This window comes from Vipera berus (genome assembly GCF_964194415.1).
Source record: "Vipera berus genome assembly, chromosome: 2".
NCBI classification, from domain to species: domain Eukaryota; kingdom Metazoa; phylum Chordata; class Lepidosauria; order Squamata; family Viperidae; genus Vipera; species Vipera berus.
In genome coordinates this window covers 179,946,757-179,959,574 of record NC_138203.1, presented here as the reverse complement: position 1 = coordinate 179,959,574, position 12,818 = coordinate 179,946,757, and the positions used below count along the sequence as shown (strand labels likewise).

Genomic DNA, 12,818 nt, shown 5'->3' with positions numbered 1-12,818 from the left:
CGGACAGGTGTCCGGACTCCTCCGCCTCCAAACCTGGGCGACGCAATCGCTTTCCGTGGGCGAAATCTCCAGCCTGACTCCAGCATTTACTCGTGGCGCAAATCCGGGCTGAGCGAAAGAAGCCAAGAAGCGGGGAAGTTAATGTCGTGGCTACTTACTCCGTCTGACTCGGCGGTGTTCTGCCGCGCGTCTCTGGAACCAAAAGCGCCGCTGAAGATGCCACAATCGGGGCAGGAAGAACTGTCGGCTGCAGACTTTGTGCGCTTTTTCAGAAGGCTAGCCAACCTGAGAGGAGGGATCGCCTCGAGGAAGCCGTCTGCGAGAAGAATACACGCGGATTCAGATGATTGACGCATCCCCATGCTTTTCTTTTCCCCGCACAAGTACATATGTTCAAAAATCACTCGGGCAGGACTTCGCAACCCGTTCTGCATAGCCAGCCAGCCAAACAGTGTTAATGATGAAGAAAGACCTTTTCTTCTCATAGATAACGGGATTAGAAACTTTCCGAAGAGATTGGAAGGTGTGTGGGGTTCCCACCCCCCCACCCCCTCCCGAAAGTTAGATCATCTCCCTTCTTTCCGATTTGTTTTTCTCAAAAGATTTTACTACATGAAATCAGATGTAGAAATTGGGACTGTGCAGCCAGTGGTGGGATTCAGCTGGTTCGCACCACTTTGGCAGAACTGGTAGCTAATTTTTTGTTACCCAGGTCCAGAATGGACTTCTGGAAGCAGCATCCACCCAGAGAACCGGCTGTTCACATATTTGAATCCCACCACTGCGTGCAGCCCAATTCAGTGCAAATCTATATGTAGATCTCTGTATATTTCAATGTAAAACCTCAATGAGTAAACTGGAGACTATTTCATAACATGTTCATTTAGGTTTGCAACTTTGGCTTTCAAAACCCAAGTTCAAATAAATTGCAAGTGCCACAAAGAGACTGCATTATGGCCACAGTTGGGAATGAAACTTTCATTGCTAAGTGAGGTTGTTGATATGTGAGTCACACCAATTTTATGACTTTTTTGCCGTAGATGTTAAGCATCATGGTCATTAAGTGAAGCATGTAGTTATTAAGCAGATCTGGCATCTTCCATTGACTTTGCTTGTCTGAAGCCATTTGGGAAGATCGGAAATGATCATATGACCCTGGGACACTCCAACCATGACTGTTGCCAAGAGACTGAATTTTTATCATGTGACTGCAGGGACATTACAATAGTTCTAAGTGTGTCATAAATCACTTTTTTCAATTTACTGTGGTAAATTCGAATGGTTTCTAAACAAATGGTTAGAAGCCAAGGACTACTGTATAAGATAGTGGTTTTTTTTCTCTCATTCAGGCCTTACATGATTCCAGTTATGTATTCCTCTAGCTCATTTCATGCAATTGGAGTAGACATCTATATTAGTCTATACTCACCATTCCTAAGTTTAATATTTTTAAGATCAAAAGGGACAAAGAGGAGACAATTGTTTTGAACTCTTTGTAAGAAAAAGGAAGCTCTGGGTGGTTAAACTTTTATTGAATTTTAGTAAGCATGATGAACTTAACAAAACATGTTTCAACATGTCCTTCAAAATAAGCCTGCTCAATAAACACATATTATAGAAAGATCCTTTATTACTTTATTGTTGAAGGATATAAACATAGAAACTTAAAGGTCTGTCAGAGTTTTCTTCTGCCCTCTTTTATACCAAAAAGAATCAAGACAAAGTTGCTTGTATTTTCCCTTAAGGGTTCCTGCACAACTTTGTCAAGATTATTTATGCATGCCTGTATACAGGATGTCATTAACATACCTTTATATATGCAGTTGGATATCATGGTGGTTAGAGTGCCACCTTTGACATTGGAGACTAGGGTTCAAATCCTGGCTGGTACCTACATTAGCAGTAAGGACTCTTGGACAAAGACCCCATAATGCTTTACTTGCCTACCTCAAATATGACACAAACTAGGTGTCATGGTTTCGACAGATGAAACTCGTCAAAAGAACTTCGAGGCATTATTTACTTTTAAGAATCTTTTATTCGAGAAACGAAGTATCGGCACTACATAGTCAAAACCAAAAACTAAATTCCCATCCCCTGGATACAAAGTATCAAAGCACAATTCCCTCCCCCAATAAACAGTCATAAATCACATTCCTTTATTAGCTTGAAGCACGGGCTTTCTCCCCAGCTATCCAGCCCGCCAAAACTCTTTTATCAACTCTGGGCCCAATGACCTTGGATTCCCACAGCTGAGTTATTATTGTTATGACTAGCTGGACTCTCATCCACATTTCCCCTCCCAGCATCAATTAACTCTAGAAGCAATAGAGAAAAATGGCTGCATTTCCATCTGTTGTCAAAGCAAGAGCATCCGATGTTACTGTTGACACTAGGTCTAGCAGTATCATGCCAGCTTGGATATCACCTAGATTAACAAGGTGCGTGTCATACGTTTGGGAGCCAGGACAATCTGATAAGTGAGCTACTGGAAGAGAACCTGGAATGGGTGGAATGCTACTGGAACAGAACTGCTAATGTGAGGGAATATATGAAATGTATGAAGAAAGTATGGATGGACGGAAGATCTGTATCCACTGAGCAAAAGCTAGTTACCCAATGCTTCAACATAGCGAAGAGGAAGTTGCTCTCACAACTTGAGATAAACCAATGACAATTAGATGTCATATTCAGAAGACCCAGAAGAATTAGATATGCAGCCAACACTTGAAGCTGGAACATCACTACCACCCTCTCCATTAAAGAGCACATGAAGCATAAGATCGTGGATAAATTAGCTACTCAAGAAGCATTGTGGTTCATGTGGTTAGGATGCTGAGTTGTCAAGCAGCAAGCCCACATTTGACACCTGATGCTGCTGAGGGGCTGGGTGAGCTCCCATCCTTCATTCCAACTCTTGCCAGGGACATGAAAGGAGCCCCCAACTAGGCATCTCCCAGGCAACAGTGATGTCAGTGGCTAGTCCTTTCAACCCGGAAGTGCTATGTGATATGATACTAGCTAGCTACCTCACCCCTTGAGACCAATTACTAGGGTTCAGTGGAAAAATACCATCAGATAGTATGTTACAAGATGTCAATAGAGCCCTCATGACAATTGCTATTACCACTATAACAAACTAGTATACATTATAGCCACCATAATACTGGGGATATTTGACTACAGAATCAAGAAGAACAGCACTACCTACCTACCTCCTTCCCAGAGAATGAGGTTTGAGATAAAGATCAAGGCAACTCAAAGAAAAGTTAGCCAACTGGTGCAACTACAGAGGCGAGTGGAGATTAAGGATAAGACTTAGCTACTGAAAAAACACAAGGACCTGACTGCACCTGAAATTCTAGAGATTGCTAAACAAAGACTCAACGCACTGGCTTCCAGAATAAGGAGATACACTAGAGAAGCAGAGGCAAGAAAATAAATCCCTCTTCTCCAAGGGTGTACCTCGAATTGCAGTGCAACAACACAACAGCACAAACACCAACAGCAGAAACTAAACAGTACTGGAAGAGCATATGGGAAAAAGAGAAGACACATAAGATCAGTGCAAAGTGGCTGAAGGACTTGACCATTGCTATCACAGTAACAAACATCCAACAGTGAGTCAAGAACATGAAGAGCTGGACAGCACCTGGCCTGGACATGATTTACATTACTGGCTAAAGAAACTAACAGCAATGCATTAATGTCTAGCAACACAGATGAATCAGCTGCTAGGAACAGGCTTCCACCCAGACTAGCTAACACAAGGAAGGAATGTGCTGATTATGAAAGACTCCTACAAGGGACCATGATCATCTAACTACTGGCCAATAATCTGCCTCCACATGACATGGAAAGTCCTACCAGGCATCATAGCAAGTTACTGGACCATATGAGCCAGTACATGAGCATAGCTCATAGGGGCATTGGGAATAACACCAGAGGCTCAAAATATCAGTTGGTCATAGGTAGATCAGTCGCCCAAGACTTAAGGTCTACACGGACTAATCTGAACACAACCTGGATTGACTACAGGGAAGCCTAAGACTTAGTGCCACACACACTGCTATATAAAGTGAACAGAACACTAAGGACCTTAAATAATATCTAAAAGTAGAATCTAATTAACTTGTTCTGCTAACAGAACCACTTTCATCTGTAGTACACGTATTCCTCTACGTACAACCATTCATTTAGTGACTATTCAAAGTTACAATGGCACTGAAAAACCTGATTTATAATCATTTTTCACACTTGCGACCATAGCAGCATCCCCGTGGTCACGTTATCAAAATTTGGATGCTTGGCAACTGGCATGCATTTATGATGGTTGCAGTGTCCTGGGGTCATGTGATCACCTTTTGCATCTCTCTTGACACACAAAGTCAGTGGGGAAGCCAGAATCACGTAACAGTCATGTTACTAACTTAACAACTGCAGTGTTTCACTTAACAACTGTGGCAAGAAAGGTCATAAAATGGGGCAAAACTCAACTGTCTTGCAACAGAAATTTTGAGCTCAATTGTCGTAAGTTGAGCACTACCTGTATACTGTATACTGAGGGATGAACCTCTAGTTTTCACAGCTGTGAATCTACTGTGAAGAGACTGGGGAGAAGAATCATTATCTTTTGCATGCTAACTTCCTATTTTCAGAAAACTTGATTTCTCCCCAAGTCTCCATCTTTAATTGAGTAATTCGTTTGAGAAAGGGCCTTTAGTCTTTAGAGAGAAATAATTCATACATGTTTGGTTATATAATTATAATTATTTGAGTATTAAAAATTAGATTATTGATAGGAGGTTGAAATCCTATATGACCTTGAATTCAATAGGAATTCTGAATAGATGAGTATAAAACCCATTTCCTTATGACATCTAGTATAAGCTTTCAGAGAATAAAACTTTTATCCCAGTAAACTACAGCCTGACATAGTACAAGATACTGCTCTTTTTCCATTAATAAAAGTATAATTTATTTAGATAAAAATATGCAATAATATGAAAACCGCAGAAACTATTGATTGTAAATGAAATAAGAATGCATGGTCTAATATAGGATGAATTATTTCATGATAATATTCGTAATACAGAATGGGAGGACAGAACTCTTTAAGATTTTCAGTGTAAGAAAATTATAATTTCTTATAGATTGAAACATTGAATCAAGTACTGAATTATACATCATAATATGTTACCAGTGACTGGATTGATAACATTGCAACTGCAATTTTCAAGCTCTTTTTATGTTTAAATTTAAGTACAGAAGAACATTGTTGTTGTTAGCTGCGAAGTCGTGTCCGACCCATCGCGACCCTATGGACAACAATCCTCCAGGCCTTCCTGTCCTCTACCATCTTCTGGAGTCCATTTAAGCTCACGCCTACTGCTTCAGTGACTCCATCCAGCCACCTCATTCTCTGTCGTCCCCTTCTTCTATTGCCCTCGATCTTTCCCAGCATTAGGCTCTTCTCCAGTGAGTCCTTCCTTCTCATTAGGTGGCCAAAGTATTTGAGTTTTAGCTTCAGGATCTGGCCTTCTAAAGAGCAGTCAGGATTGATCTCCTCTAGGACTGACCGGTTTGATCACCTTGCAGTCCAAGGGACTCGCAGGAGTCTTCTCCAGCACCATAGTTCAAAGGCCTCAATTCTTTGGCGCTCAGCCTTTCTTATGGTCCAACTTTCACAGCCATACATTGCAACTGGGAAGACCATAGCCTTGACTATACGCACTTTTGTTGACAGGGTGATGTCTCTGCTTTTTAGTGTGCTGTCTAGATTTGCCATGGCTTTCCTCCCCAGGAGCAAGCGTCTTTTAATTTCTTGGCTACAGTCCCCATCTGCAGTGATCTTGGAGCCCAGGAAAATAAAATCTGTCACTACCTCCATTTCTTCCCCATCTATTTGCGAGGAATTGAGAGGGCCAGATGCCATGATCTTGGTTTTCTTAATGTTAAGTTTCAACCCAAGTTTTGCACTCTCCTTCTTCACCTGCAACAAGAGGCTCTTTAGTTCTTCTTCACTTTCTGCCATTAGAGTGGTATCATCTGCGTATCTTAGGTTGTTGATATTTCTTCCGGCAATCTTAATTCCAACTTTTGATTCATCTAGCCCTGCCTTTCTCATGATGTGCTCTGCATATAAGTTAAAAAGACAGGGCGACAGTATACAGCCTTGCCAGACTCCTTTCCCAATTTTGAACCAATTAGTGGTTCCGTGTCCAGTTCTCACTGTTGCTTCTTGACCCGCATATAGGTTTCTCAAGAGATGAACATTAGTAGGATCAAAACAACTATTGGATAATAGAAACCTATCTACAACGGGATAATTAACTGCTCTTTAGTTGGTGAAAGTTGTACCCATAAAACATTAATATAATTAAATATCTCAAATTTCAAGAACCATAGCCCAAAAAAACCATAATGTGCTAGTAATAAGTGATAGTGCTTTGGCATAGACCAATAATATAGCAAACAATAAGAGAACAGACGCTATCTTGATTATATTTGTGTATATTATATTTAAAATGATATGAAATATAGAAAACTAAAAATAGGACATTAAAAAAACAGTGTGATAAATGCTTGATCATATAGTTTATCAATCATCTATATTCAAATGCTAATACAGCAACTAGAGCTCTTTGCCTAACCTTGAAAGAATAAACACAGTAATACTGCCACCAAGTGACTTCTCAAAGACAATTTTTATCTGTAGATCAGCAATGGTACTGGAACAAAAATGTATCTGTTTTATTTTTCATTTTGTCAATCTACAGTACATGCCTATCTTGATATTACCTGAAAAGAAACTACGTTTGGAGCTTTTTTTTCAGGATAATTTGTTCTGATATAACAATACTTCCAGATGTGTTCAAATAATTAAGGATGAGTCCACTGAGTATCCCAAAAATGAGAATGTATGGATCAGAAGTTCCACCTGTGCTATAATTGACACTACAAAGTGAATTACTATATAAAATATCTATTGTATAGTATATACCGTATATCAGAGGTCCCCAACCTTTTGGGCACCAGGGACCAGTTCCGTGGAGAGAAGTTTTTCCGCAGACTGGATGGGGTGTGGTTTCACGTACTGCCTGCATCCCACAGATGGGGCTTTGCCTGTTTGTGCAGACCAGTTGCTGGCATGCTGCGGCCCGGTACTGGTCCACAGACCGGGGGTTGGGGACCCCTGCTGTATATCATATTCTGAGCATTAGTATAGCAATAGCACTTAGACTTATATACTGTTTTATAATGCTTTACAGCCCTCTCTACACGGTTTACAGAGTCAGTATATTGCCCCCAACAAGCTGGTTCCTCATTTTTTTTTTTTTAATTAAATTTTTATACCGCCCTTCTCCCGAAGGACTCAGGGCGGTGAACAGGGCATATCTTAAAACTACAAAAGTACAAAAGTTAAAAAAGAATTAAATTATTGCCCACAATAAAAACAATAAAATATATATATAAATATTAAAACCCTAAGTAATTCCCCATCAGGCCAGGCCAGCTTGTTCAAATAAATGGGTCTTTAACCCGCGCCGGAAGGAGCGGAGATCCGGTGCCATCCGGAGCTCAACTGGCAGCTGATTCCACAAAGCCGGAGCGCCCACAGAGAAGGCCCTCCCCCTGGGGGCCACCAGTCGACATTCTCTGACTGGAGGCACCCTGAGGAGGCCCTCTCTGTGGGAACGCACGGGGCGGAGGGGAGTCGACGCCGGCAGCAGGTGGTCCCCGAGGTATTCCGGACCCATGCCATGTAAGGACTTGAAAACCATCACTAAGACCTTGAACCTCACCCGGAAGACAAGTGGTAACCAATGCAGCTCGCGGAGCAAAGGTGTAACATGGGAGTACCGGGAAACTCCCAAGACAACTCTCGCGGCCGCATTCTGTACCAGTTGGAGCCTCCGAGTGGTCTTCAAGGGAAGCCCCATGTAGAGAGCATTGCAATAGTCAAGACGAGAGGTCACGAGCGCATGAGTGACCGTACACAGGGCATCCCGGTCTAGATAGGGCCGCAACTGCCGCACCAGGCGAACCTGTGCGAAAGCCCCCCTGGTCACGGCTACTACATCCACCTTTATCCACCTCGGAAGGATGGAAGGCTGAGTCAAGCTTGAGCTGGTGAGAACTGAACTGCTGAGTCAGTCAGCAGAATTAGCCTGCAATATTGCATTCTAACCACTGCACCATTAGCATTGCAGCAACTGTGCACAGCGACAATCTGCCCAATCTTTTAGCTAGGGTATGTTCTAAGGATAAAGAGTGATATATAAATGTACAACAAATTTAAACTATTTAATATATGTTGGAGCTCCTTGTGTGAAGGCTTTAAAATATCTTAGAATATGGGGGGATGGAGGTGGGGTGAGTAGGTCTCTTAACACATCTCTCAAACTACCAACAGAGTAACTGAGTTTGCTGAGATGTAAATTCATGCAAATTATGCTGAGATCATCTGCATGTATTGGGCTACACATTTCCACAACACAGCACATTTTATCAGAATATGGGGAACTGATTATCATCTGATTTGAAAGACAGACCTGCAACCAGATAACAGTTTCTCAGTCCAACTGATCAAGTACTCTGTGGATTGGTAAAACAACCTGTCATGTACAATTATTTTTCCAGTGAAGCAAAAAGCAGCATTAGGAATATACTAATTTCAAAAAAATAATGCAAGAAGGCAGGCTACCTATCTGACTCTCAGATGAGTTGCTGTTCACAATTAAAACAACATGACTGCCCAGACTAAATCAGCATTCCCAACAGTCAGAAAAAAAAAGACTTGACAAGGGTCCACAGACACTCTAAACCAGACATGTCAAACACAAGGCCCGGGGGCCAGATCCGGCCCACCAAGTGGTTTCATGTCGCCCGCAAAGCCATCCTGGAAACAGTGAGGGAACGGCCCCCACTGCCTTGGCCCTGGCCCAGAGACCCTCCTCCTGCCAGAGACCCTCAGATCTGTCCCACTCCTGCCCAGGCCCCCATAGGCACCCTTGATGCGAACGATGTTGAGCTGGCCACGCCCACCCAGTAGGCCATACGCGCTCTAGCCACGCCCACCCAGTAGGCCACGCCCACCCAGGCCACACCCACCCAGCTCCCTGAGGGCAACTGCAATGCTGATGCGGCCCTCAATGAAATTGAGTTTGACACCCCTGCTCTAAACCTTAGTCTGATCTTAAGGGACTTCCAAAAATCTTGGACAGTAGGAGCCATGTACCGGTATATCTCCAATGGGTTGTTGTTCCAGATTGAAACAAAGATAGTATGCTTGCTTGGTTCCAAAGCATTCCCTTGGTCAAGCAACAATATAACATTTCAATGAGAGGATCTGGATTGCATCAATTCTGTCTGAATGGACTGGACAGGCAGAAACAACTGGAGACAGATGGGCCTTCAAATAATAAAGCCCTATGCCATGAAGGACTTTATAGATAATAATTAACACCTTGAACTTCACCTGGAAGCCAACTAGTAGGCAATGTGGTTTGTGGAGCTGCCATGACACGTGGAAATATCAGGAAGCACGCATTGCTACTTGTGCTCCTGGACCATTTCTAGATAGTCTTCAAGGGTAGTGCCATATAGAGCATATTGCAATAGTCCAGTCATGAGATGACTAGACTGTTAGTGACCCTCTGAAGTGCCTCTTGATCAAGGAAAGGGTGCAACATTTGCACAAGACAAATCAAGCAAGGTCCAATTCTTTGCAGGGATTGCATACTAGTCTCAAATAAAGAAGTACAACCAAATTTATCAGTATTTTGCTTTTAGTTTTCTTCCCTGTAAGCTGTGTACTCAACTGTACCCTGTACTTCAGTTCCTATACATAGCAAGGTACAGCGCTAAGAAATACAATATATCTTATGCATATTCTGTTCATACTGACAGGCATTTCTAATCATATGAGTGAAAAATAAAAATTAATTTGAGCACTGAATTTTTCTTGCCAGTAGGTTTTGTTTGATTTATATTAGAATGTTAATGCTGTTGCTTTAGCTAATGTACGTATGTACAATATGCTGTTAAATGTTTTGATTTAATAAACCAACTTTCTAAACATATTCTTAAGCATTAAAATCTGATTATACATGGTATTTCTGTAAAAATATCAATAAATATGTCATTTCATTGGGCAATTAAAATGAGACACAGATTATATTTCCTAACTTCACCTTGGTCACTATTATTATTATTATATACACAAAAATCTGAAATCAGAGTTGCTAATTTTTTAGCTGATGTTGGCCTAAATTCACACTGAGTTCTTCCCAAGAGCCTAATGTATCATAATATACTGGCATAGTATATATGCAGATCCAAGCAGGTGGCTTTTTGACAGATGGACATTTTGTCAATGTGCAGATTTTTTAATACCATACCATCTAAGGCTTTTTAGTATGGCACCCAGTGTCCCAGTAACCACAGATCATCACTGTCAGTTTATGCAATAGTATTTCAACTTTTATATTATTTGCTTTTATATTTTCTTTTATATTCTTGCTGTTGTCTTTGAAACATTTACTAATTCAAATAAATGTCCTCAAAAATTGCAAATTTCAGTGCATTGATTTAACTATTGTCTTCTCTGTATGTGATTGATGAGATTACCCACCCCCAGGGCTCTTTTTCAGTATTTACAAACACTCTGACTAGGTCAATGCCTAGATACTGAAGAGGGTGATGTCATCAGAAAAAGCACATGTCTTGTTGCAGCATGGAGGCTTGTTAATTCCTTCCGGGACAGAACTCTGTTAAAATGCCGATTGAATATGAAACAATGGTGGTAGTGCCCTGATAGTGTATATATGTTACTGATTATTATTCAGCGCACCAAAACGATGTGATTTTGTTAATTGGCTATTGCTGTGCTGCACGTTATGACCTCCATAAGCTGTCTAGAGCATTATGGGTAGCATGGTTTGTAAACCAACTGCAGACATTTGTGTTGGATTAAATAACAGGCAAGGGTTTCTTCAAATGACTGGATTGGAATTTACCAGCATTGGTAGGTGTGGAATTAAGTATTTAGTCCAGAACATTATGAAAGAAACACTAGTATAAACTATCATATGTTTTATTACAAAGGGTTTAAATATGTTGCTCAGAAAAGGACATTCCACATGGAGTAAAATCCTATATTTTTAAAAGGAGAATTTTATTTTATTCAAAATGTAGGTCTTATGGAACAATAATGCTATGTGATGCTTCAATAAACTGAGATTGATTCCCCTATTTTAAAACATTGGCATTTTGCAAAGCATATTTGGCAGGTGCCTATGACGATATTTCTCTCAAACGTATCTGTCAAACGATGGGAAAAATTTATTTTCCTGGTAATAAGCAACTTATTGTAGCAGTCCTGGTGACACGCAATACCTTGTCAACAACCATTTAAATCCTGAAGCAGGTGAAGTTTTGACAACATGCAACATTTCATCAGCAGGTATATGGTCATTATATGCCTGCCCCTCCAAAACCCACCCCACCCTTTGTGCAGCTTGCAGAGTTTGTTTTGAGTATTTATTCAGAAACTTTGTATTGTTTCTCCTGAATTATGTCACTTAACACGCTCTGCTTCAATTCAGAGAAAATATGTGACTTCAGACCCAAAGGTGCTTTTCAAAGGGTAACTGGACTTCCTTTGTTTTTTTCTTGAGGATGTTTTGCCTCTCATCCAAGAAGCTTCTTCAGTTCTGAAGAAGTTCACTTCTGTTCACTCTTGAAGAAGCTTCTTGGATGAGAAGTGAAATGTCTTCAAGGAAAAAACAAAGAAAGTCCATTTGCCTTTTGAAAAACAATCATGATCTGGATAACTGAGAATCTCCATAGACATGTGACTTCAGATATCTTCAGTGAACCAGTACACCTGAGTTCATTGATACTCTATTGTGAGTTTTTAATAGTAAAAACAGTCTCTGAATTGCAGTATTTACATACAGATGTATTTACATACAGATGTGACTATCAAAACTGTTAATATTTGCTCATTTGCTTCCAAGTTAATGGAAGCTTGGCAGGAAATCAGTACTGCATAACAAAGACTGGTGTCTTAGAATGCATAAATCCTTGCATATTAATAAAGGAAACAGGTAATTTAATATTTATCTATTTATTTATTTAAAAGACTTATATAGCTTCTCATCTTATACACCATAATCCTGGGTAGCTCAAGAAACAATAAAAAAATCAAGACATGAAACCTTAATAAAAATTGCAGTACCCCACATATCAGCATTCTGTGTTACTAGGCTTCATTCTCACTATGTCCAAATGCTTGTAGGTTAAATTTAGGAAAATACCATCACCACTGAAATCCATCTGCTAATTGAATTTCTCTCTCTCTCCCCCTGCCCTTCTCCCCCTCCTCTTGTAATCAAACTTAATTTTAAAGTTCAGTATAAAACACTACTATTGAATTGAATACTATACCATTCAGAAAATAGTTTATTAACTGGGATGGGGTATAATGAATAGATCTCATAGATCCTGAACAAATATATAGCCTCCAATTAGTTTTGTCCTCAATCTGAAACATCTTCTAACCACTTAACCACAAAGCTCTTGTAACTGGGCTACAGCAGTTGCTATTTTTCAGCTCATCTTAGATCTTGAGTTATGAGAAAATATTGTAGGAGAGCCTTGTCAGTCTATGGAGGAGGCAAAAATCAGAAGTCTTCATCTTGATGGATGAAATTTAGCTCCATGGCCTTCTCTTCATCATTGCAATGGTGTCAGAATAATATAACAGAGTTGGAAAGGAACTTGGAGGTCTTCTAGTCCAGTTAAAGTTTCAT

At 40.5% G+C, this 12,818-nt stretch overlaps 1 protein-coding gene across 1 annotated transcript in view; it reads right to left on the bottom strand.

Annotated features, from left to right (window-relative positions):
* WIZ (WIZ zinc finger) overlaps positions 1–371 on the bottom strand; it is a 74,325-nt gene extending 73,954 nt beyond the window's left edge. Inside the window, exon 1 of the mRNA XM_081315866.1 lies at positions 159–371. The gene's annotated coding sequence lies outside the window, so the exon portion shown is untranslated. The remainder of the gene's footprint in view (positions 1–158) is intronic.
* Between the last annotated feature and the right edge of the window lie 12,447 nt (positions 372–12,818).